Source organism: Anas acuta, chromosome 3 (genome assembly GCF_963932015.1).
Source record: "Anas acuta chromosome 3, bAnaAcu1.1, whole genome shotgun sequence".
NCBI classification, from domain to species: Eukaryota; Metazoa; Chordata; class Aves; order Anseriformes; family Anatidae; genus Anas; species Anas acuta.
The window spans coordinates 17,489,064-17,513,765 of record NC_088981.1 but is presented as its reverse complement, the minus strand read 5'-3'; the positions used below and the strand labels follow the sequence as shown (position 1 = coordinate 17,513,765).

Below are 24,702 nucleotides of genomic sequence, written 5' to 3'. Positions count from 1 at the left end.
GCCACTCCTGGCAAAGCACCGCCCGTGTTCCCCCAGCGGGTGAAGCCGCGCTGGGCGGCGCCATGTTGAGGCGCTAAGGGGTGGGGGAGCCCCGCCGGGCGCAGCGCCCCCTGGTGGCGCCCCCGCTCCCCGTGCCTGTCCGCCATTTTAGCCCTCGTCTCCCTCGCCTAGAAGCAAACGCCCGAGTGGGCAAACATGACGGGGAAGCCGCTGTTTCTGAACCAAGATGTGCCCCTGCCGCCCACAGCAGCTCCCTCAGTGCGTGGCTTGGTCCTGAAGCACAGCACTTGCTCAGGCTGCCCATCAGTCACTGTTAGCTGAGCTGCACCTGGCAGAGCTGGTGTCCAGCAGGGTGGCTGCCCTCTGATAATCTGATGCAGTGCTGTGGCCACTTGTCACAGGTTGATAGGGACGGTCTTGAATCACAGAATCATCTAGGTTGGAAGAGACCTCCAAGATCACCGAGTCCAACCTCTGACCTAACACTAACCAGTCCTCCACTAAACCATATCACTCAGCTCTACATCTAAACGTCTTTGAAAGACTTCCAGGGATGGTGACTTGACCACTTCCCTGGGCAGCCCATTCCAATGCCTCACAACCCTTTCTGTAAAGAAGTTCTTCCTAATATCCAACCTAAAACTCCCCTGGCACAGAGGCAGCCCGCACCTAGGATAACTCACTATTTATTTAGGTGAGACAGACAAAGTAGTCTCTGTCCATGTTCTTTTATTCCTTCGCAAATTAGGGTGAGAGGAGAGCTGAAGAACAAATGGTGCAGTACTTGCCTGTGGTTGGGCTTGTCCCCAGGACTGCCCATCTGTAGTGCCACACTGCCCTGCTTTCATAGCTACAGCTGGTCCTCTGGGATAAAGCATTGCAAGCTAGGAATGTTTCCTGAAATATCTCCAGGCGGCTTTTCACTTGAGTTTCTCCATCGAGTCCAAGAAATGTGGCAAGAGGCAGTTCTGGAAGAGGTTCCACCATGTCAGGGGTCCCTGCCCTTTCCCAGCCATTTGTGTCCAGCACAGGCTGGGAGGAATTCAGCTCTTGCAGGAGATGAGATGCAGCTTTGCATTAAAAGTGGATGATTTTCAGAGGGGAACACTAAGGTACTTGACCTTACTGTTGAATGAGAAGAGAACAAAGAAAGGGTAATAAAATAGTTTTCACTGAACGTGTTTCTCCTCTCTTGGCAGCCAGGGACCCTCCTAGGAATGACAGGATTTATGTGTGCTTTTGGGGTCCTTATTTATGCATCTGATTGAAGATATATTTTCACAATTCTGTGATGGGATGCGTTTGCACAGATAGCTCTTCCATGCAGCCTGACTGTTTTCTTTTTCTGGAAGAAAATAGTAAGTTGACTGTATCTTCTGAAGGTCAGGCTCTTCTGCTTCACTGCCAATGCCTAAAGCTAGTCTGAAATCAGAATTAATATTTTAAAACTTCTTTAAGATTCATTTCCCTCATTATTATTATTTTTTTTTAAATATAAATAGACTGAGATTTTGGCTTTAAGAATTTGATCAGTTATTTCTAATGAAAATTCCTGAGAAAGACCCTGTAGAAATTGTTTGGCAAAAAATCCTTGTTTTGTAAGAAAAAGTTGCTTTCATCTTCTAGATAGTTATGCCATTTAAGGAACTTTGCTCCTCAGAGGCTGTTCTGAGGCTCCATATACAGCTGTACACTGCTGCCATTGCTCTTCAGTGCTTTCTTGTGATATTCTCAGAGCTGACAATAGGTCAGGCCAGGAAGCCTTTGATGGCAAATTTCCCCAGACCACCTTGATACCCTTCCCGAATGCAGGGAATATGAGAGAAATGTGAGCTTTTATTTCTGAAATACACCACCATATTTAAGCAAAGACTTTAGGTTGTACCTGCAAGTGCACTTTTCATAATGTGTGTTAAGAGACTAACAAAGATTAACAAAGCCCAATGCAGTCACATTTTCATTTGACCAACCAGTGGTAATTTCTGCAGTTCATGTTCTGCTGTATAGTGAGAATGGCTGTAAAAGGTGGCACTCCATTGTTCCTTCTGCTTACCTTAAAATTTACTATTTTGCATGCAAACATTTGTTTTATTCCACACAATCAGGAACAGCTCCTCAGCCCGGATACAGATTGCCTTGTTAAATCAGAGGAGCTGGGCTGAGCTGTCAAATGCAGCCTGCACCAATGTTGTCTGAGATAAATCCTCTCACAGAGGGAGTAAGTGCCTGTCAGAGAATTCCTTGATGGTTCAGTACTTTTACCGAAAGTGAAGAATTTCCCATGAATTCTTCAGATTCTTATTTTAAGACTGAGGAACCAGCCAGTTCATGGTACCTAAGATGATGAGCAAGATCAGGGGAGATCATAGGATAGTGATTTATTGGAAGGAGTTACATTAGATGGCAAACATACTAAGTAGGGTAATGTGCAAAGAATAGAGGATCAAATCCATCCAGCCCACCAGTTCACAGCTTCCATCTAAAGCTTGTAACCTTTGTCTGTTATGCTTGGCTGCTTTCCCTTAGAAATTATGAAATGTCTGGAAGAGACATGTACACACTCTGCTCCACCCATGTCAGAGGACATGGTGGGAAACCGTGTTTATATATATTGCTGACAGTCTAGTTCAGTAACATTGCTGAGTGGAGTAAACGTGATTTCCAGGTATATTTCTTCATATACTGCTGTGTCTGGGTCCTGCTTGTACACAGGACGGAGGCTAGGCAGCAAGCAGAAACTTAAAAATAAGATGTGTGTGTGTGGGTTCAAAACATATAAAGTAACTGCATCACTGACTCTCACACACACAGCCAGAACTTCTGGCTCAGTTTCTTAGAAATAAGGCTACATGTTCAGGTAATTTAAACCTCCATTTTTGAAGGCATTATTTTTTCATACTACTTCTTGGTTTCAAAGCTTATTTGTAAGGTTTAACTGTTTTACAAATACCAGACTGAGGTATGAACTGGTAAAAGGGTTACAATGATTTTATCAGGCGTTGTGGATGTCCTGCACATGCAAAAAAAAGTCAGATCTCAAGTATTTGCTCTTCAGTATAGCTCAAAATATGTCGATTGCCCACTGGTTCTTTTCCTGGGGAGCAACAAAATGAGGATTTCTTCATAAATACATGTTTTTACTGTCTTTATGAAGTGCTGTCAGTCTCCAGGCCTTTTTTTTCCCCCTCTCATTTTTGTATTAACTATATCTATCTGTCCACTGTTCATGTAGTTGTAGCTCTGAAGGTCAATGGCTATAAAAAAAGGCAAGGTTTGGAGGGAGAGACAACACTTTACATCTGGAGAAAAAAAAAGTGTACACAGTGTTAGGCACTTAAATCCTTCAGCTTTTAGATTTCTAACGTACAACAGAAAATAAAATTTTTGTTTCCAGGGTTATATTTTGAAGACTTTTCTTTTGTTTGCCCTTGAGAATCAAGCCTTGTGGATCACTGGTAGAGTGGTTTTATAACAAATGAGTGCTCTCTGTGGGAGGACAACATAATCTGTGTTTGTTGGATTTCTCACTGCTGGATTTCTCACTAAGAATACTTTCTACACTGGAATGTAAAGCCTTGAACACACAGAGATCGGTGCTAGGTTACAATTAAATAGAGCCCCACTTCTCCTGCAGGCGCCATCCCCCTCTTCTGACTAAAGAGAAAAATTTTAAACCCCCAATTTACTTTTTACACTTAACGATCAGGAACTCTTATGGAAAAGACACACCTCATCCTAAAAAACAAGGAGTTTCCAGCAGGACTGAGCAGGGCAAGACTCCTCAAGGGAGATCTCCTCAAAGGAAGAATTTATCCCTGCCAGATATCTTCTGCAGATAGTGCCGTGCCTTTGCTGCCCTCCCTGAAAAAATAAAATAAAATAAAATAAAATAAAATAAAATAAAATAAAATAAAATAAAATAAAATAAAATAAAATAAAATAAAATAAAATAAAATAAAATAAAATAAAATAAAATAAAATAATAAAATAAGTAATAAATAATAAATAAAGTCACCTGTGCTCATTTCAAAAGCACAACCCACTGCCCAGCAGAACTACCAGGCCTTGGTAGAGATGTGCTTGAAGAATAAACCCCTGCTCACAGATGAGAATTTCCCTGCTCACACCAGCTCTATTAGAACAGGAACACTGTGAAAGCAACTGCAGAAATTTACAGTGAAAGAGGCTACACGTAAATGATTTTCAGAGCTCTCATGTAAGTGGGTGATCAAACGATAGCCAGTGAGTAGTGTTAGCATTGAGTGAACTTACTTTTAGACTTTAATTTAGGCAGGCCTTAATGCTGTCAGAGATGACACTTACAGTAGCAGCTGTAAGTTTGGAAGTTGGAGTACATACAGGTTTATAACTGTGTTTGAAGCATTTATTGTCAAGAAATAGAACCAACTTCATTCAGCTTAGATCCCGTAATTCTTGGAGCAGGCAGGGGGAGCATGTGAAGGGAGTGGGGGTGCTCGTGTCCCTGGAACAAGCGGTGTGCCAGCAGTTCTGATGATCCGGTGGTGATTCTGTGATGATGGTTCTCATGGTGATAATTCCTCCCCCAGAATTCACGATTTTGATATTTTAGAAAATTTCTGAGTTTCTAGACAGTTCTTAACCTTCGGCCCCTGTCCCATTGCCCACGTACTGTTGTGATGCTGGAGGCTGTTACTTTCACAGGCAGCGGCAGGTGCCTTATCCTCTTGCTGGTCTGTTCTTTTTTCCTACTTAACTGTTTAGTCTAATCTTTCTCGGACTTGTGGAGTGTTTTCCCAGCCCTCAAGGTTAAGCTTCTGCTGTGACTAAAAACTGACCTGCAGCGAGTTGTTTTCAGTTCTGGAGCGTCTATATTCATCTTGTGCCTGTTTTTCTAAGGCCTTTCCTGCTATCACACGGTTGAACTGGATGTCACAACGGACACTTGGTACCAAGCTCTGAGCAAGTTCCCATAACAAATGGATAGCAAGTCTTGCTAGCCAGGACAGGCTTCTAGCATGGTTAGATAAGGTCTGTTAGCTCTAGCCTGTTAGTAGGAATGGTGATACTGTTCTTACTGAACTGGTGAGCAAAACATTGATAACCCAGTCATCCTGAAAGCAATGTATGCAGTTATTTGAGAGTTTCAGGCCCACGTACTCTTTACATTCCTGTGTCTGTAAGGAAATATTGTCGGCAATAACAGATAGCATCTCCCAGCTAAGTCATTTTCTAGTTGTCAGACTCTATCAGATTTATCCAGTTTCTTAGGGCCAAATTTCTCATAAACTCTTGAAAATCAATAGGAAGGAAAAGGCACGTTTACAAAATAAGCAGGAGGGCTTGGAAATAGCAGCTCTGGTTCTCAGGGTTTCAGACAGAATTGTGTCTTGCAGATGGTTTAAAGTCAGGATCTTGCTGGCAGAGCACGAATGCCATCCTCAGGTGCCTAAGTTGAGATATGCCGGTCTCTGAGGCTGAGAGAGCTGAGACAGCATAGCTGTGTTTGGAAGGGAAGGTCAACACAAGTCCTGGCCTCTGCAAAGGCCTTCAGGTCTGTCATTGTGTCCCTCCATGCCAGGTATATTGGAATGGGCTTGAAACCTCCTCTTTCTCTCAGCCCACTGTTCTGCTGCTCTAAAACTGCCGTAGGAAGGCTGCCTTTTGCTCTGATGCCAAACTTAGCCCAGCAAAGACTCTCTGAGGATGGGTGCTGTGCATCCTTCAGTCCCTTTGCTGCAGAAGAAAACATTGAGATCGTGCTGTTTGGCCTGCAGGCTTGTAGCTTGCTGGATCTGTGACTGATGGCCTGTGAAACGAGCACCCAAATTCACCAAGGATAGGAGCTGGTGTCTAATTACTGTCAAGGCCTTTTGAGGGGTTGCCATTTCTCTGCTACCGCCTGAAGGGGAAGCCAACAGTGAGAAAATTAGCCTGAGCAATTTGTGGCTCACAAGAGCGAAATGAAAGTTTGATGCTTAGGTTATTGATTTGATCCAAGAGGCATCTGTGAGGGGAGAAGAATAATAGCATAATTTCTGCCTGAACGGTTGGTCAAGAGACACGCTTGTCAGGGCAATAGAAACTTCTTCAGCACATATCAGTTAATGTGTAGCTTGATGGTCGTTCAAATTAGGGAGACATTAGCCAGGTTAGCAGAAAGGTTAACAGTTACAGTCTGCCCTTGAAGCCTCTTTGACTGAAACTTGTCAACAATAATGGAGGGGCTGGGCTGGCAGCGCTGAAGGGTTGTCTTCTTAGATACTGATGGACAACCACACTGATATGTCTAAGCTCCACTGGCTTATCTGAGACCAAACCCAATGTAGACCAAACACAAATGTGTGCCCAGGCCTGTGTCAGATTAGCCAGAGCACGTGACAGCGCTGGAGTTGTACCTGAATTAGAACAGTATCTGCTAGGATGATGCTACCTTCATTATCTTGAAACTTTTAAACAGGCAGAAGGAGTGTTTGCATCATTTACTTTTTTTTTTTTTTTTTTTTTTTTTTTTTTTTTACATTCCAGACTCGAAATCTACTGCATCTTTCATTTAATGAGATTGCAGCTCTGCAGACAAAGATTTACTTCATGCTCAAAGAGATATTAGTGACTTGTTTTTCTCTCTTTTTTTTTTGGTCATGTGCTTCCCAGGCTTTGCACAGAACACCAGTATTTTAGGATGCAAAAAGAAAGCAACTGGGTTTCTGCCAAGGATTGATGGGCAAGGAAACTCCTTTGTCTAAATATGTAAGATTTTTTATACAATATAACATTTTGGGTGGAATATTGACTGTATAAATCCCGGCATAGAATAGAAGATACACACACCCTTATTGCTTTACTTTGTGTGGTGTGGATGAAGCAATTGTTAAGATGGGACAGGCACAGTAAAAATATTGACAAACTTCAAGGTTGAATTAGAGGTTTGAGAGGTGTCTCCACCATATGAAACCAACACTCTTTTCTGTTGCTTTTCTGTCTGCTACTGCCTCAATAAAGAGTGGCCACGTACACTTGGTCCGTAATGTTGCTGCTTGACAACTGAATGGAGACAACACAGAAGCAGGAAAATCTGAGACTTGCAATCTTCACACCTGAGTCTTAGTGAAAGTGCATTCTCTTCTTAGCTTTACAGTTGGAAAAAATCGTTTTTATACCATGTTACCTGAGGTAGAAGAACATACTGGCATCTCCAAAACAGGTAGGGCAGGACCAAATTGGTTCTTATTAAGTTTTAATTTTACTTTAAGCCCTTAAATACAAAGTGCAGCTTTGCCTGGAAGATCCATTGGAAATTATTTTTCTCATCTGAAAAAGTGAATGCTTTCAAAGGAAAAAGGGAAAGTTTTTTTTTTTAATAGTGTAATTTTATAGACAACATAAAAAATGTGTAATTCCAGTAAAAAACAATGTTTCCACTGACAAGTTGTTCTTGTTAAATTTGTTATTTAAACAAATAGTATCCAAATGAAAAGATCATGAAAGAAGAATTATAGAACAATCATGGTTTGGTTAAATAAAGCACATATCTGGATTGTCACATTTTATATGCATGGTTCATTATAAAGACATCAGCACAATAGCACTTCTGGTATCTTCATGGTGCTCTGAACTTAGCTGGCAGGTCTTGTTTTTCTGCCAGCCACGTTTCCATTTGTCTTGGCACAGAAAACTGCTGGTGCTTGGTGGCCCTGGAAGCCCTGACATTCCATCAGGGCTCCAGTAGTGCCACAAAACCAACATTTTGGAGGAAATATGTTGGTATTTTCCACTTCCAGGTACATTTGCTTCCTGAGGATTTAGGAGGTCTTCAGAAATCCTCTGTCATGCTTTGTGTCACACCCCTAGATAATTTCCACAGGGTTTCCTTTGGTCAAGAGCAAGTGGCTAGGGGATATCTTGACCTGAAGGATCATCGCTCTGAACCAGTCTGAGCATATGCCTTAGTTTGGCACTTCTCTCCAGCTAGGCCCTATCCATATTTTAATCCAGACAAAAGTCTTACGTGCTGGCAGAAGTCAATGGGGCTTGAACATATTTTCCCAAATTTACGGTCTTGCTCAGCTCTTGCAGCCTGCAGTTGGGAACTCCTTCCCCAAAAGCCCTGTTTTGCCTAATTTCGCTATTTAATATTCTTTTACACCTGACACACGCTTCATTTTCTCCTCCATCTGGGTGAGGCTGATGAGTTGGATCTGTGGGTGTCAGTACCTCCCACTGATCTAATGCAGTCCTCTCCCAAGACAGCTCATCCTGAGCCCACTGCTAAGCAACTCTTCCTTTCCCATTGCTTCAAAGGGATGTTCCTTGTAAGGGAAACGTGGTCTTGTTCCTTTCCCCCAACAGTTCTGTCACATCGTGAATGGGTTGAGGTGGTTGATGATAAAAGCTAGTTTTATTATTTTTCAGTCTATAAGAATGTGTTCTGGGGAACCCTTCTGGAGAAGGTATATGCTAAGTGATTCGTTCCAAGTCATGCAAATGGTCTGTCTGAATCACATTGTTTTGTGGCTATGCGTTTTTGTTTATAAAAGCATCTTCTAGGCCTTGCCACATTTGGAGCGTTGCAAATGGTTCTCATCTTTCTATTTTTAAACAGTAAAAGCTCTCACTGCAGTAACTGTTGCTAATCCAGGCCCTTGAGTTTAAATCCTAAGGTTTAGGATATAAATGAAAGCAAATATATCCTGGGGGATTGTCCTCAGAGCAAGAAGTTTGATTTTGGGGATGTATAGACAAATTCAGCTTTGGTCTTGATAGAGGTACCTACTCTGGGGTCTTACAAAACCTTTAACTTGTTAAAGCGTTCAACCATTCACACGGTATGCTGAAAATACTGCCTTTTCTCTTTGGGTTGTTTTGTTTAGAGTGGTTTATTGGGACTAAGAATAAGGCAACAAGTCATAACTGATGGAATTTGTTAGTCATAGGCTAAAATAATCTGAACATGGTAAAATTAGCAGAGCAGGGAAAAGTCCTAGTTAATGTTGAGAGAAAGATTGTACAGAAGGAGAGAAACTTCAGTTATTTTCACTTGGTAGCATTAAAACAAAAAGAGAAATTTCCTCCGCAACAGTGAAGAAAATCACTTTGGAGACTGAGCTTTCAAGGCATGGTGAAGTCCTCAGGCAACATTTGGCAAGGCGGAGTTATTAAAGAACCTATCTTCTGACTATAAGCCTAAGAATATATTGATATATTTTTTGTCTAGAAGATCTATGCCTATGATCTTTTGCCTATGAAGATCTTTTGCCTATGAAGATCTGCAGATTGGGCAAATTTCAGACACCTTTGTGGATTTCACAGGTGGTGTTAATCGAAGGATCAAGCTTGCAGTAGCTCCTCCTGATCTGAGGGATACCCTGAGAAGTGCAACCTACAGCAGATCTCTCATGGGCTGCCAGATGTGTTTAGGGGTAAGACTTAGTGTGACATCAAATGGTTTCACAGCTAAAAGCCTTTCCAGACATGTTTGCCTCTGCTCGGCTAGTCATTGTTACTACTATAAAGTATCAAAGTTGCCACATGTGGCTTCCCGAAGAAATCACATTCTCAAGGTTAAAGATTGAACGTGGATTGGTTCCCTGCTGCCCTCAGCTCCATTGTGTTTAGGAACTGGTTTTTAGACACAGACTCATGGAATAAGCTTATAGCCAAGACCAGAGAGGGGTGTGGTTCAGAACATAAATTCAAATCTTTGCTCCCAAGCCTTATACTAATACTTCAGCTATTGGGAAGCCCTAAATTATAATCTAACCTAGACGTTTTAGAAGTGGAAAAGACAAAGATCCACAATTTATGAAAGGACCCTTGCAATCATACTCCCAATTCCAAACATGCTGCAAAATATGGCTGTTAGGAAAAATGTGTCTGTTAAGAGCTCAGATGTTTGTTTTGTTTTGCTTTTGCCATTCAAACCATTCTACATTTGCTTTGAGGGTCACTGCTTACACAGATGCATGTTTCTGAGACTGATGTGAGTCTGCTGTGTGAGTAGAGATAGAAAAAAAGGTTTATTTTCCTGCTGGTTCTCTTGCTTATATACAGGCAACAAAGGTCTTGAAAAATGGGCTTGTTGCTGGCTATGCTGACACAGTAACTGATATTAGAAAGGCAAGAGTAGCACTAACATCCTGGGTCAAAGCTTGTTTGCATGTCAACTATTTATTTATTTATTTATTTATTTATTTATTTATTTTTTTGCAACAGTAGGTTAAGCCCTTAATCAGGGCAGCTGTGGTATCTCTTCCCCTGATATCTTTCTCTTAGTCTAAGGCTAAAAAAGGCTTTGTGCTTTGTGAAGACTCCCTTTCAAGTGCATCTGGTTGAGTACTGTGACCTTGACAAGATCAGTATAACTCTAAGAGTGGGAATTATTCACAGAGCTCTGCTGAGAGCATCACCTACAAATGTGTCTTAGCTGTTAAGGGTGGAAGGGTATGCCTTTTGGTATGCTAGGAGGATGGGGTGAAACCTGCTCAGGGTAAAAAAGCCTTCCTCTGAAGTCAGAGGAGAGCCAATAGCGTGGAAAAGTTAATTGAATACAAAGGCCAAAACATGACAAATAGCAGAAGGAAATATAAGTGGCTAGAGTAAGGGAATCAAACAGTACTCCTGTGCAGAGCTGGACCCCACTGATCTGTAGAAGTGTTATGAGGAACACCCTAAAGATATCTTTGTAATGGGATAGAACAGTAAAGTAATAAACGCCAAAGAGCTTCCCAAGCACAGCAGAAGTGCTTTAGTTACAGTCTTTGTTAGCGATGTCTGTCAGTCCAACTAGCTCCTCTGATGGGGTGAAGGAATAGGCAGGAGTCAGGGGGTCAGCTCAGCTGGTGGAGCTGCTGTGCAGTCAGCCATTCAGCTGCATGCTGCCAACATAATTCCTAGTCAGCCTGGCTTCCTCTTTTCCCACTGTAGCATCCCAGTTCAGGAGGCACTAGTCTGTGTGGTCACCCTGTGTGCTTTCCCATTGCACTCTGCTTTGCTTTCACGGCGGCACAGTTCTGCTTCCATGTAAGCACAAAATGAACAGATGTTGGAAAGGAGGAGGAATTTACAGCCAAGCGCCCAAATTAGGAATCTGTGAGGTCTCAGGTTTCACTTCCAGCGAGGTAAGATAAATTATCTTGATCTCTGTGTGCTTGCATTGAGAGTTGCATGTTCATAGCATAATAAAATATCATCCTTGCTAGCATTTGTGAGAACAAACAAAATCTGTGTCGCTGCCTGGCACAGTGCAGTGATAGAAACCAGATGAGAACTGCTGAGACCTCGGTGAGCACAGTGTTACTGTGCTCTGCAGGTGACAAGTCAATATCGACCAAAAAACCTGGTGAGACTGTGAGATCTGTGGGGGAGAATTGAATGGAAAGGGGACTGAAGTGACAGGTGGGTTTAAAAAATTGAAGGCTTGATGCCAAGCGGGAGGGAAAGTTTCTTGGGGGAAAGATGCTGCCATCTTCAGGATCGAATTAGTGTGAAGAGGAACATAAAGATAAATTGCACAGACCCTCTGGTTTCAAAGCAATGACTCAATAGGTTTGTATTTCTCCAGCAGTGAGTGCTTGTGTAGAGGGGCTCACTTCACACATGCAGCTTCAACTGGTTTGGTTCTGCTTTTCAGTGCTTTCAATACCAGAGGAAATACAGTGTGAACTTCAGATGCTGACCATGTTGCTGCAATCTGGATGCCGTGCCAAGTGACAGGTGATAGTTTAGCAATTCAGGAGGCTTTAAACAGCACGTTTCAGGGCCCTTTGTCACAGGAGGGGCCAGGCAAAGTTCTCCACATGCTGCAAAGTGTTAGAGCGAGGTGACTGTGAAGGAGTCCTCCATCCTGGCAGCTTAGGGTATGACATCAGGGGAAATAAGTTGAGATAAATGGGCTGTATATTTGCATCTGCATGGATGTTTTTGACAGGACCCATGAAAGACAGTGGTTTGTATTCCAGTCCATGGTCAACTCCAGACCTGCCCTGTTCCTCCTGGAACCAGAGCATGTTCCTTCTGTCCCAGCTTCTCTTCATTTGTGCAGGAGGCTCAGGGGTAGGGAGGAGAAGGATGAGCACAGGGAGGTGTTGAGAATATTACTGACTTTCACCTTGCCTGTGGAGCAGTAACTTCTCTGGGTGTCAGTCCCATGATGACAGCACACCAGCTGTTCCTGTTGAATAGCATAATGAACACAGTAATGTAGGCCTGCCTTTTAAATGACTCCCAGCTGCCTCTTCTGCTGTCCTACCCCTTCCTTCACTATGCCAAACACTCTTCCTATTATGCTTCCTTTGACAGAAAGATGACCAACAGAACAGATCTAGATTTTCATATTTTAACTACTTGTATGCTGTGTGTGCACACGGAGGAACTGGCTGATGGAAGGGGAGCGTTTCTGGTTTCTGCTGGAGAAAACCAGAGCTGTTTAGCTATATCTCATGGGACCCAGTATGCTTGCAGAGAGTCTGCCATGGCTGAAGGCATAGTGGGCCTGTGCTCAGTGAGGGATAAACGTGGAGATACATGGAGACAGGGATTTGTCATCCTTTTATAGGGGAAGTCTATGTCCTCAGTCATGAACCTGAGGCCACATGGGTTTAGTCACCCCATGGTTTTGCCCTTAGCTTTTACAAACAGCACTTTGATTTCAGCCTGTGTCAGCTAGTTCGAGGTAATATGTGACCTGCTTTAGAGCAGCCCTTCCTTGCTTGCTTGCTCTCCTTCTCTACTTGATGATGTGAGAGGCTGTGCTGACGTGGCAGAGATGCACTGCTCTAAAATGGCAGGAGTGAGGGAGAAGCAAGGCACTACCAGATCTCCCAGGGTTTCTTGGGACATGGACAACTTTCAAGAGCTTTTGTCTTATTTTTAAGGTAACTGTGAAGTTCTTGCTTGCTTTGCTTTTTCTTGTCGTTTCTCCAAAGCTTGTGCCACGAGGTGGCAATGTTGTCACCCATGTTGTTTCACTGCGATGCCGTGGATGGTAATATTTTAATCTCAGTGCTGCTGTCCTTTTCTGAAGCTTTAGTTGTGCTTTTGCTACTGATAGATGCTGCTGTTAGAGCAGACACTTGCTTCTTTACTACATAATAAAATTTGAGGATTGCCATGTGTAACACAGAATGAGTCAGCTTTGAAGTTCTCTGATCTCTTTCCTTTTCTTTTTGTAAGCCATATGGACTAAACTAAACTGCTGACAAGATGTCTCTTGGCGCTCTTTCCCCAAGATGTCTCTGTGAAATTTTAAGATGCATTTTGTAGACCTCATGATCTGTAAATTAACTGCAGACTTGATGAGCCAGGGAAATGGGGAAGAGTGGATGTATTCCCTGAAGAGTGGGAGATGGGTTAAAGGAAGCACAGCAGGAGGAAGTCTGGGATTCTGCAATGGTGAAGGGTGCTTTGGGCTCTTCTGGGTGCCTTGGGCGTGACCCTTCTCTCTTGACTCAATTAGTAGCACATCATACCCCTTAACACAAAATGGGCAAGAGAACATGCTCTTCCTGCTTGAACCTGCACATGAACATCAGAAGTAAGCAGCTGAAGTACTTTGACTAGCTTCTTTCATCGCAGGAGCTGTGTTGCTTGCAAAGATAGGGCAGTGACTGGCATGAAATGGTCTGCAGGAGTCCTTGGGTCACTTGGCAATACTGAGCTTCTTTGGGGCAATAGCTTTTCTGTTAAAATTTACTCCTTGGAAGTGCTGAAGATACCTGAGGATTTACCTTTAAGTAAAGTGACTGGGAAACACAGAGACTCAGCCCTTCTGGAAGCAGGGTAGGTGGGATCTGAAGTCAGTTAACCCATACACAGGGAACAAGAGAAGACTAATGATAAATTTGTAAACAAAATAAGCTCTTAGCTGCAGGTGAGCCAAAGGTGTGCCTTTTGTTCATTTGTTCAGCTATTGCAGAACACATTTCTTCTGTGTTTCTTCCCTTAACAGCACCAGGAAGTCAATAGAAAGCTGTCCCCAGCGTTCTTCACTTGGCATCACCTTGTGAACAAGCACCAAGTCTCGATGAATGGGAGGTGACTCACGACTTCCACCTGGAGCACGGTGTCTATTCGATCCACTCTGGAGTCTCAGCAGGAATCGGAATTCATCCTGCAGGTCTTCTCCAGGAGGCGTGTTATTAGGTGAGATGCTGCTGCTCCTCTGATAGCCCCTGATTGTTTGGCATGGTGGGGAGATCTGGTCGTCATGGTTCACTGGGATAGAATGAGGACTATGCAGCACGCTGCCTCATGGAGAGGCTGGCTGGGGGCCTTTCCTAGCTCGGGATGCTAGTGGCTAAAGCACCGCTTTTGGCCTTACGCTTTTGGGAAGTGTTGAGCTAGGCCCACACAAGTGATTCTTGCGGTGTGCTTGTTTTTGAGACTGGGGAAGCACAATGCCTTTAAATGCACCATAGTTTTGCCAGGGGATCCTGCTGGCAGTGGCAGAGGGGTTGCTTATGCAGAAAGTGGAGAATGCAGCCCTGGAAAAGTGTCTTCAATAACTGTATCTTGGATGGCCACATTTTTCTTCCTTATTTTTATTTTTTATTTTATTTTTGTATTTATTTAAAACCCTAAAGGCAGCTGTCGATAGGTGAGAAGATGAGATCTGGGAGGATTTCTTAACAAAGCGTTTTGAACAGGTAAATGTGTGCAAGAGCCACCAGGCAAAATTGCTCCAGAACTATGATGCAGCAGTGTGAAAGTAAAAGCATGTGGATGTGCAAGGGATGTTTGGGTGTAGAAGCACGGGGAACAGAGAACGGCCATGGGAGGTTGGGCAACATGTACAGCACTGATTCCATGCAGCAGGTTTGGCCACAAAGCTTGGGAATATGTTAATACTGGGGCAGACAAACTTCTATACAGGAGAAGCAATGAACGCCTGGAGCTTACTGCCACAGGACTCTGTGGATGTGACGGCATCAGCGGGCTCAAAAGGCATCACCACTCTGGTGGAAAGCAGGTCCATCAACAGATACTAAAAAACTATCACTGCCCGCCCAAAGTGCCTTGTCTCCTAATAAAAGAAACCCCAGTTCTGTAGCTGCTAGGCCCATGGGTGAAGGGCAGGAGTGTGTGTGCTTGTGGGAACTATCTGAATGAATGTTCTTACCAAGCCATGACTTGGGAGAGTCATTTACAAGCACTCAAACCATCTCTTTTGCTTTTATAAGTCGGCATAGCCCTACTGAAGTGAACTTAATTTGTGGACTAGGCCTCCAGCTCTTTGCTGGGATGGAGCCTGTGATGCTTGCAGATCTGTTTCAGAGAAGCAGTAGGCTGGCTCTGCAGATTGAAAAGAACAATATAGTGAGAAGTAATCCCATATAGTCTTTAAGTCGCTGGAGACTGGCAAGAAATAGATGTTCTCTGTAGCATGACACGGGAGCAGTCTGGCAAATAGACTTGTAGGACATTTAGATATTAGTTCTTTTCATAAAGGAGAGAGGGGGACAGAGATTTTAAGTGATGCAGGCACATGTAGGCTGTAGCGTTAGGGAATCGAAGTGCTTAATCTCATAAATACAGTTTTAGAGAGTGCATGAGATTCAGGGATGAGAAGGACTCAGGTACATGCTTACTACTGCACTGAAGCTGCACAAGAATATTTAGAGAGAAACCAACAGTGTATGTATTCCCTATCGGGAGGCATTGAACAATATAAACAGCTGTGTGCTCTTTATTCCCCTGAATAGCCTGTTCCTAACAGTATTATTTTCACAGGTTTTATGAGAAAACGGTTAGAACTGGATAGCTAGGTAACTGTATTTGTTGTTGTTTATAACAGATGATAGAGCTATCAATTATTAAGTGGCCCACTGTGGTGTCACTGGAGCCCTAGGGTTCAGACTGTGAGGCAGGACATGATAGAGGGAGCAGGGACATCTAAGGCCCTTGAGCAGATGTGTCGCATCCTGCCAGACTCCTGGAGAGGCTATTTTAGCAGCTCTCATCACAAAGCATGTGCCCTTTCCCAGTTGTCAGGTCTCTGCTCCCTTTTGTGATTTGCAGCTGAACACAGTGGAGCAAACTAACTAAGCCTGATTTAACTTGCACTCAACTCAGTGGGTGATGTTGTAAACACTGATTTAATATGTGTAGGAGCAGCGCTAGAAGAACCAAAAGGTTGTCTGAGGGAACATAGATCTTGCTCTTTCTGTGTGCTTTAAAGATGGTCCTTGGTGCCAGTGGGGATGGCCCTGGGTGGCTAGGAGTGTCTGTGGAAGTACAGAGTTCGCAGCAGGACTCTGCTGGATGTGATGGGGTGAAAATCTGTTAGTCCCAACTGTATTCGTTACACAATCTGCTCTGCAAGAATTATTTAAGGCCGAGAGTATGCAGGACATAGTTTAAATGTCCTCAGCCCATGTGCAAAATGGGGTTTCAGGACACCCAGCTTCAAATAGCCATTCATTTTAATTCTGTACACCCTGTTTTTTATATCACATTTTGTGCTTACTTACTTCATACCTATTTAATGCAGAGGAATGCAATTGCAAGGAGATTATTTTGCTATTGATTACTTGATCCAGGAAAGAAGCAGAATTCATGCCATGCCATGAATCACTAAACATTTGCAGCAATAAACTTTATAGAGCCATGTGACTTGCTGTTACAGAATTGTAAAGAATGCTTTACTGGAATGATTATACCAAACTGTGTACAATTCAAACTGAATTATCTGGCTCACAACAAAATGTTTTTGGCATGGCACCTACTCAGACACTGTGAGGCTTTTATGTTGCTAACAGAATAACATTTTCTGGGCAATTCTGAAGATAAATTACTCTTCATTTACAATGTGCATTGTAGGAAAAATGGTTTAAAAGGCTGCTGAAGGATGCATTTGTTTGTAACCACAGCATTTATAGAGATGCTGAGCTTTGCAGTGGGTGCTATTCATTTAACAGAAATGAAAGAAAAGTGAGGCTGTGACTTGGGCAGGGTATTGCTAATAGAGGCCTGTCTTACTTTATTTTTATTTTTTTTTGAAAAGACAGATGCAAATAACAGGAATGGCAAATAATGGTTGGCATGTGAAGAGGAGCTGGATGATGAAGTATACTGCGACAGCAATACTGACATGAAATTGAAAGGAACTCCTGGCAAACAAATTAATCAGCTAGAGCAGGACACACTACTGCATATGCTGGAGGTTTTCTGGGTATGGATATTGCACACATTAAGTATGCAGCTGGGGTAGAGGAGGTACTGGTCAGCCTCACTGCACGTGCTCTGCATTTTCAGGATTTCTGTCCAGATGGGGACATCTACTTAGAAAAGCAGGGAAAACAAATACTTCTTCAGTGCCTGGAAAGGGTGATAGGCATGAGTTTAGCGTGGGGCTATGCAGTCAAGACCTGATCAGAACCTCTGTCTCCTGGAGCCCAGCCTTGAATCTGGACAATGAGCTCCTCTCTGCCTTGTGTACTAGAGTGCTACTGCTCTGTAATTCATGTACTGTTGTGAGCCAGATCTTTCTGATAAACAATGCTTCTTCTTCGCTAGCATCCAGGAGCTTGAGTTATGATCCTGTCCCAAAGTCAGAGGCTTGCAAGGAGCCAGTGATCACTGGGCAGTTCTTCTGTTATCTTGCCATCTGTGTATGCATACCCTCACATTCCCTTCTCCCCTTCTCTTGCCATCATCCTCAAAAAAAAAAAAAAAAGTTGAAATATTGCACTGAGAAAGGGAAAAAAATATATATTTTTCCCTCTTAGAGAAAGAAGTGCTAATGGTTACCTTTGCCTTTCCTTCCTGCTGTGTCTTACAGAGGATTAGGCCTGAAAAGCAGTAGCACCGAGCTTGAAGTTCAATTTATCAGTACAGTCAGGACTGATTTGTTACACTACCTGTTCTGGGGAAACAAATGTCTCCATTGCTCTCCTCTCCAGTCCAGGCAGACCTTTGTTTTGCTCAGATCAATTATCGAAGGTAGGAAGCTGATGCTCCACAGATAAAGGCATGAAAACTGCAAAATCCTGACTAATGCTACTTAGCCTGGCAGTGCCAGAGACCGATGCTGGTTGCAAAGCACCCACTTGTCATTTTGGTGTCTGCAGATACGAAGCAGAAAGAGCGCCCTTTGCCTGGACTTAATCTCCTACTTTTGTTGTTGTTGTTGAAAATGCAGTGAAAAGTCATAGAAAATGATTCTTGGGTGAATTACGTGTCCCATTTATCACTAATAACATTGTAACTGGAGGGTCAACTTCATCCTTGGAGCTCAAATTCATAGTAAGAGTCAGGTTGAAGATGAGGTTGTTTTTTGTACAAATTTTTATCTCCTTTATGAGACAACAGAAATAGACTTTGCTACTGCTTTTGAAGGAAATAAGTTTTTCTATGAAAATTTGCTACTGTAATCTAGCAATTATTATTCTCACCATTTAAAAAATGATCAGTTAAAAAAGCTCACAATTAAAAAAAATCACTTTTCTCCCCAAATGCATTTTGACAGAATAGTTACAGCAAACCTTACAGAAATGTAGGATTTACATTTTCAGATTCAAAAGACCCAGCATGTGGATTGGTACGAAGAGCCATATTAGAAAAGGACCCATTTTTTTCTGACTTGTTTCTAACAAGTTATACATGTCTCATGTTGAGGTAAGGGTGAATAGCCGAGCACCCTGCAGAGAGAGCTGTGGAGATCTTCGTGCTCCTGCAGATGCAGCTATGAGAATGACGGCTGCAGCTGATGCTTATTAAGTAGGATGAAATGAAAGCTATAGGTGCTTTAAAGTAGCTGGTTTTCCTCAGCTGAAAGCAGCATTTCTTTCTCATAAATATGCTATAACTAGACATAAAACGTCTACCTTGCACTACCTGCCTTTTGGTGACACTATCAGAATATTAGCCTGATGATGCTCATCCTTGGGGACTGTGAAGAACCATGACTCCCAGCCTCCGTGGACAAATTCAGACCACAGAAATAGCCCTGAGCATCTCAAAAGCAGTTTGACCTGAAGGACTGAAGATTTTTGAATATCTGAGATGAACGCTGCTGACAACTCAATTTTTACTTCAGGCTGCTCTTCTTGATTTTGCAGGGTATGGCGTGGAAGCAAAGCTTGGGCACTTCACAGCCTCCAGTGTCTAGATCAGTGTTTTCAAATGTGCACAAGTTTTCAACAGTTTTTAAACTGCTGAATTTCACAGAACTTTAATTGTATCAGATGCAAAAAGAAGATGACAATATACAAAACTAACATATAACTAGGCACATAAAGAATTTAGGGGCTGAAGTAACCAAATAATTCCTGTGCTGCAAGAACAAATTGCTGAGAGCAGCAGAAGGAACTCTGATCTCTCTCTTCTCTCTCTCTCTTTTTTTTTTTTTTTTTTTTTAAATAGTGCAGAGTACCTGGAAATAAATTTAAAAAAAAAATGCAGGAGAAATCAGTGGAAAGGCAGTACAGGGATGCCATTTTTTAATACTACTCATTAAATTATGTAAAATGGTAGCAATGAATTTGGAGACCAATCAAAGAATTTCTGTTAACTCCAGTTAGCGTGCTGTGGTGTGGCATGGAGGGGAGGAGGTGGGCATACAGTGCCTCCCCCAGCTCAGGGGTCTGCCAGGCTCTGCTAGCTTGTTCTGGGTTACAGTTACCCCTCCTGGCTGTGTCCAGGCTGCAAGGACAGATCCAGACTGGGACCTGAGCCTCTCATCGCACCCAGCACGTGGAGGATAAAAACAAAAGGCTCTGTGCTCCCAGTTCTCCTGCCACTGTCATCTGTTTGCTGAAACAAAGATTAAAAGCCTGAGTTTCTATAAAGATATTTTAATGGCAGTCAAAACCAGGCTCCCAAAAGAAAATTAACCATTGCTTGGACTGAGCAATGAGCTCTAATGAAATGAAGTGATGAGAAAAATAGAGCTAGACTTGCAGAGTTTGATTTGATAAGGCAGGCTGAGGACACTGGGCACAAGACACTGGCTAAATGTTAGTTTTTACTTGCAGCTGAGTTTTACATCTTTAGGCAAGACTTGATCTCTTCTACAAGCAAATAACACACTCATTTACATGAATAATCCACATTTCTTATGCAAATAACTTCCCTACTGCTGTTTCTACTGTGAATAATATACAGTATAATTACCACATTTATTTAGTGAATATATTTTCGCAGGGTAGCTCTCTGTCCATGAATGCTCTTCATTAGAAAGGCCCAAAAAGCAACGGAGGAGCCCAAGCTGTCAGTCACGTGCGCCCTCCTCTTTCTATTTCTGTTCTGATAAAGCATTTTGGGAGCATTTGAGATGCCTCAGCAAGAGCAGAAGGATGTCAGCATCCTGCCTCCATCCCAGGGAGACCACCTGCTGCTAATGGAAGGCAGCTACCACCCCGCCACCTCCATCCCTCCCTCCCTGCTAGCTAGCCTGCTGCTCAAGCTTCAGCTAACCATAATGAGGCAAGGCACTTTGCACAGTAACTTCCCTTTGTTTATAAGGCCATCTTAATTTTTGTGTGTGTTTAAGTTGGTAATTGCCGAGAAATTTGACAATCTTCCAGGCTTTACCGCTCTTAATTAGGTTCACATGCATATGCATCATCTTCTTGTGTGCTCATTACTGCAAAGAGATCAGAGCCTGAACCTTTGGAACAGTTTCCTCCAATTTTCTGGCATACACAGACTTTCCTGTGAAATAACCCTCCTGCGTGGGACAGCCTACTCTGTTCGGAGCATGTCTTGTTGTCCCGAGGAAGCTCTGCTCTGTGCAGTTAAATCAAAATGTATTTCTTATTTTGTGTGCCTCGCCTGCCTTGCTGCTACCTAGACTTTCCCTTGGTCATAGCACCATCTGTTGAAATGCCTTTTTGGTAGGAGTTGTTATGGCTCCCAATGGAAAATGTTTCAACTTCTTAGCATCCAGATTGATTCTTTACCTGCTCTGTTTGCATCTATTGATTGTTCTGATCCAACAAGAGCCTCTGGGGCTAACAAATTCTAACAGGTTTGAATATGTTAATGATGAGTCGTTATGTAGGGAAGGATAAATCATGTGTCCAATTAAACGTTTGTTTTCTGAACAGCAGCCTTGACGTTTTGTCCTACTGGTGGGAAAACCAAACCACTGTTTTGTCTTCTAACCAGCAACAATGATATGGTGAAGGGAAACAAGATGTTAGTGCACCTGAGCATGTTCAGCATAGAATATTGTTCCCCCGTAGGTAGACAGGATTTGTAGCAGTGTGTGTGTTTTCCTGTAGAACACAATGGATCTGCTAAGGTTTACACGGATATGAAACAAAAATTAAAAACCTGAATTTCTATAAAGTTACTTTGGTGGCAGGCAAGACCAGGCTCCCAAAGGAAAATTAGCCATCACCTGGACTGGGGGAAGTTCGAGAGCTCTAGAAAAATGGACTTTCAGGTTATGTCTGCTTTCTGCAAAGAGTTAATGCTGGCTTTTAACTATTTTTCAAGGAGATAAGGGGTTAGTTGTTAGCACATTGGATCTTTCGCTTTGAGAACAGGAGATGGCCTGATCAAGTATCAGTCACTGTTTTTATACTTAAAGCATTTGCTTGTGTATGGAAGAAATGTCTATTTCGAGACACTTCACCTAAACATTGTGGATGAAATCTTAAGAAGTTAGATGGTGTGTAGCTCATTCCTTTTGGTTTTAAGATCTGTTGGAAGAAGGGAGGGCTGAATAGTCAGGCAATTTTCTATGAAAATAACTCTAGGAGGAAGAGGAGGGTAAAACTTGACATCCAGCTGTGAAAATGCTCCTTCTCACAAGAAGTTTGAGGCAGTATTGCATACTGCCAGCTGTGTTAATCGATGCCTAAATCCTGGTTGGCGTCAGGCCATGCTTACATATCACAGAAGTTGAGATTTGGCTCTGAAATGTGCTTAACACCTGCACACAAATGGAAAGAGGAATTAAAGGTGATTTAAGGACAAAGCTTTGACTGTTTTTTCACTGATCAATTGACTTGTTCTGTTGTGAATGTCACCTGTCCAAACTGCAATTATGTTCTTGAATGTGTCTAAGGGACGCAGTCCTGCAGCTGGATAAAATGACTGATTCAACGTATTGAGAATAACAAGAGGATTTGCTCTGAATGCTGGCAGGGTTCTTTGCTTTCTGTTAGAGATGGAGGATGTATCCGTATGCATGCAGGAGCACCATCTCCTGGAGCTTGTTTTCCTGGGAACCAGCTGAGCAGCGCTGCCTCCTGATGCCCCACTGCCTTCCCACTTTGCTGCTGTGGTACTGGAGTCCCCGGGGAGCATGGGTGCAGCTGCAATGAGGACTGCAGGGTGCGAAGGACCTTACAGGCTCAGGTACTGCAGGTAAAGATTATCTGCCCTGTGCTGTGTTTGCACAGTGATTGCCCTCACCCATTTGCCCTCACCATTCTCCCCCACTTTCTCTTTCTTTCTGCAACTTGGTCCATAAACCATCTACCACAGCAGAAGAGCTACCACATCTGGTCTTGTGCTTCTCAGCACGTCCCCCCAGCCACATGCTGAAGCCAACGTGTCTCGCTTCAAATCTCCCCCTGCTCTGGCCCTTCTTCCCACACCTCCTCTACTGGCACCATCCAGCCCCTGGGAGTGCTTGGAGTGAGTGAAACGGCTGCAGCTAAGCCAGAAAACCTGTGCTCCAGCAAGTGGAGACAAAGCCTGGGGAGAATGTGAACTAAACTTAGTGCAAATAGTGGCTGCTTGATTACAGCTGCTAAAGAAGCAAAATATCTTGTAGTAATTGAGACTTTCCTGTGGAAGGTGGGGTCCTCCAGCCTCCCGATGGTGATGTCTTTGCATTCATCCCAGCAGTGAGGGATCTCAGCATTTCCTCCATCGGTGTCACACAAGTTAGCTTGAAGGTGGGAGCTAGATGAAGATCTGGAGGTGTTCTGGTTCCCATCTATTTGCAGAACAGCTTTTGTTCCTGCAACTGACCAGAGCTTTAATTAACAAATGCTATTAAAGTAGCGCCTCTCTTTACTTTTTTATGCATAGTCTGTTCTGACAGTTTAAACCTTTAATTAACTGGAGATGCCATTGTGGAAAGTTTGCTAGAGAAAAACGCTTATGGCTTAATTAAAAAACCCCACAACTTTACAGTTACTGAAAAAGGTCTGCTTACAATTCCAGTGGTGCCAACGAATTCCTCCACTTCTCTTTTTGGATTGTAACTGTGGGCAAGGATGTGCAGAAGTGATATCACTGCCCAAGTGGAGAAGACGCATTCAAAGTACAACTCCGCACCTAGGCAGGCAGCGCTGTTGAATGGTTTCTGAAGCATCCCCTGGGAGCAGGTCGGGGCCATCAGGGTGGTGCCAGGGTCATGGCCACGTGTTGGTTTGCTCCCCCTGCAGCCCCTGCTAGTACCTGGCACCTTGGCTGCTGGGGGACAATGGAGAGATGGGCTTCTTGTGAGACACTCAGCACTTGCCAGAACCTCTGTTTTAGAGCAGCCTGATGTGCTCACTCTTCTCCTAGCCCTGTCCTCGCTGTGGTTAAATTCAGTAAGTGTAGAACACACCCTTCCAGGGGGAATTTCCAGAGGAGTGAAAACAAATCTCTGTATTTGCTTCTTTTTCCAAGCCTGGAGCAGGGATCAGGGACCATAATTGTACTGTTGGCCACTGAATGAAATCCATTTCCCTGTGCAGCCGTGTATTGCCACAGTACTACCTTTAAAGGCACAGCCTTTTGTTTTTTAAAAAATAAAGATTAAAAACAACAACAGCAAAGAAATTCCTTCTGTCATAACTGCTGCCACAAGCAGCACCTCGGCATGAAGAAGCTCTGCTGCCATAAACAGTGGTGAGTTCTGTACAAACACTGGTTCTGTACAAACGTATAGTGCTATGTGCTCTGCAGTTCTATACATTTGTGGTTGCCCATGCTAAACTCCCATTTCCTAGACTATTTCTTTCTGTCTCTGCTGCTGCTCTCCTGGAGATAGGTAGTATGTTATTAATCTCACTTGTGAAGCTGCTGAGATTGGCAGATGAAAAATTAGGAAAAAATAGGGAAGATACAGCTATCGGTAATAAAACAGAACATATTTTTCTTGCCATGTTTTTTACCGAATCGTAGTAAGATTTGCATATGAGTCTCTGGAAGTCTGCCTTTAACACCTAACCTGAAGATTTGTACTCTTGCCTCATTCTTGTTGAAGTAGCCATTGCTATTGCCTGCTCAATGCATTTTCTGTCCCAGCATACCCGTGCACACCGTACCTTCAGCAGTCAGTGGGAATATACTTTCCTAGAAGCCGAGCTCCTCGGATCTCCGTCTCACTGCAGGACATCTGCACGAAGCAGCTCTGTCAGGCAAGGATTTGTATATTGTCACCATGGCACGGTGACAGATGCTCCTTGCTGGCATAACGGTGGTGACAGCAGGAAAGGATGAGGCCTTTGCCCATTATCTCTGCTAGGTTATTCATCACCATGCTGAGCCCTGCCAGTAAAGCTTTCCCTCAGCAGAGGGAGTTGTTTCTCAAGGTAATAAGAGCATTATCTGATCGTAGTTCTGTCAGGTCAGCCTATTTATTATCTTTCCTGCTATCTAATTTGTAGTGTATTTCCTTGATATTTTCTGTATTTCCCGTTATATTTTATAATATATTACAAATGAAAATCTGAATTACAAAAAAGATGGGGTTTTTAAATCCACCTCTAAATGATAACAGCTAGGCGCCTTTATCCGGAAAATCTTTTCTACTTCCTAGCATGGAGCAGCAAG

At 43.1% G+C, this 24,702-nt stretch overlaps 1 pseudogene; it reads left to right on the top strand.

Moving 5' to 3' along the window:
- The first annotated feature begins 195 nt into the window (after window positions 1–195).
- Window positions 196–19,965, top strand: LOC137852927 (calpain-14-like; annotated as a pseudogene).
- The last annotated feature ends 4,737 nt before the right edge of the window (window positions 19,966–24,702 follow it).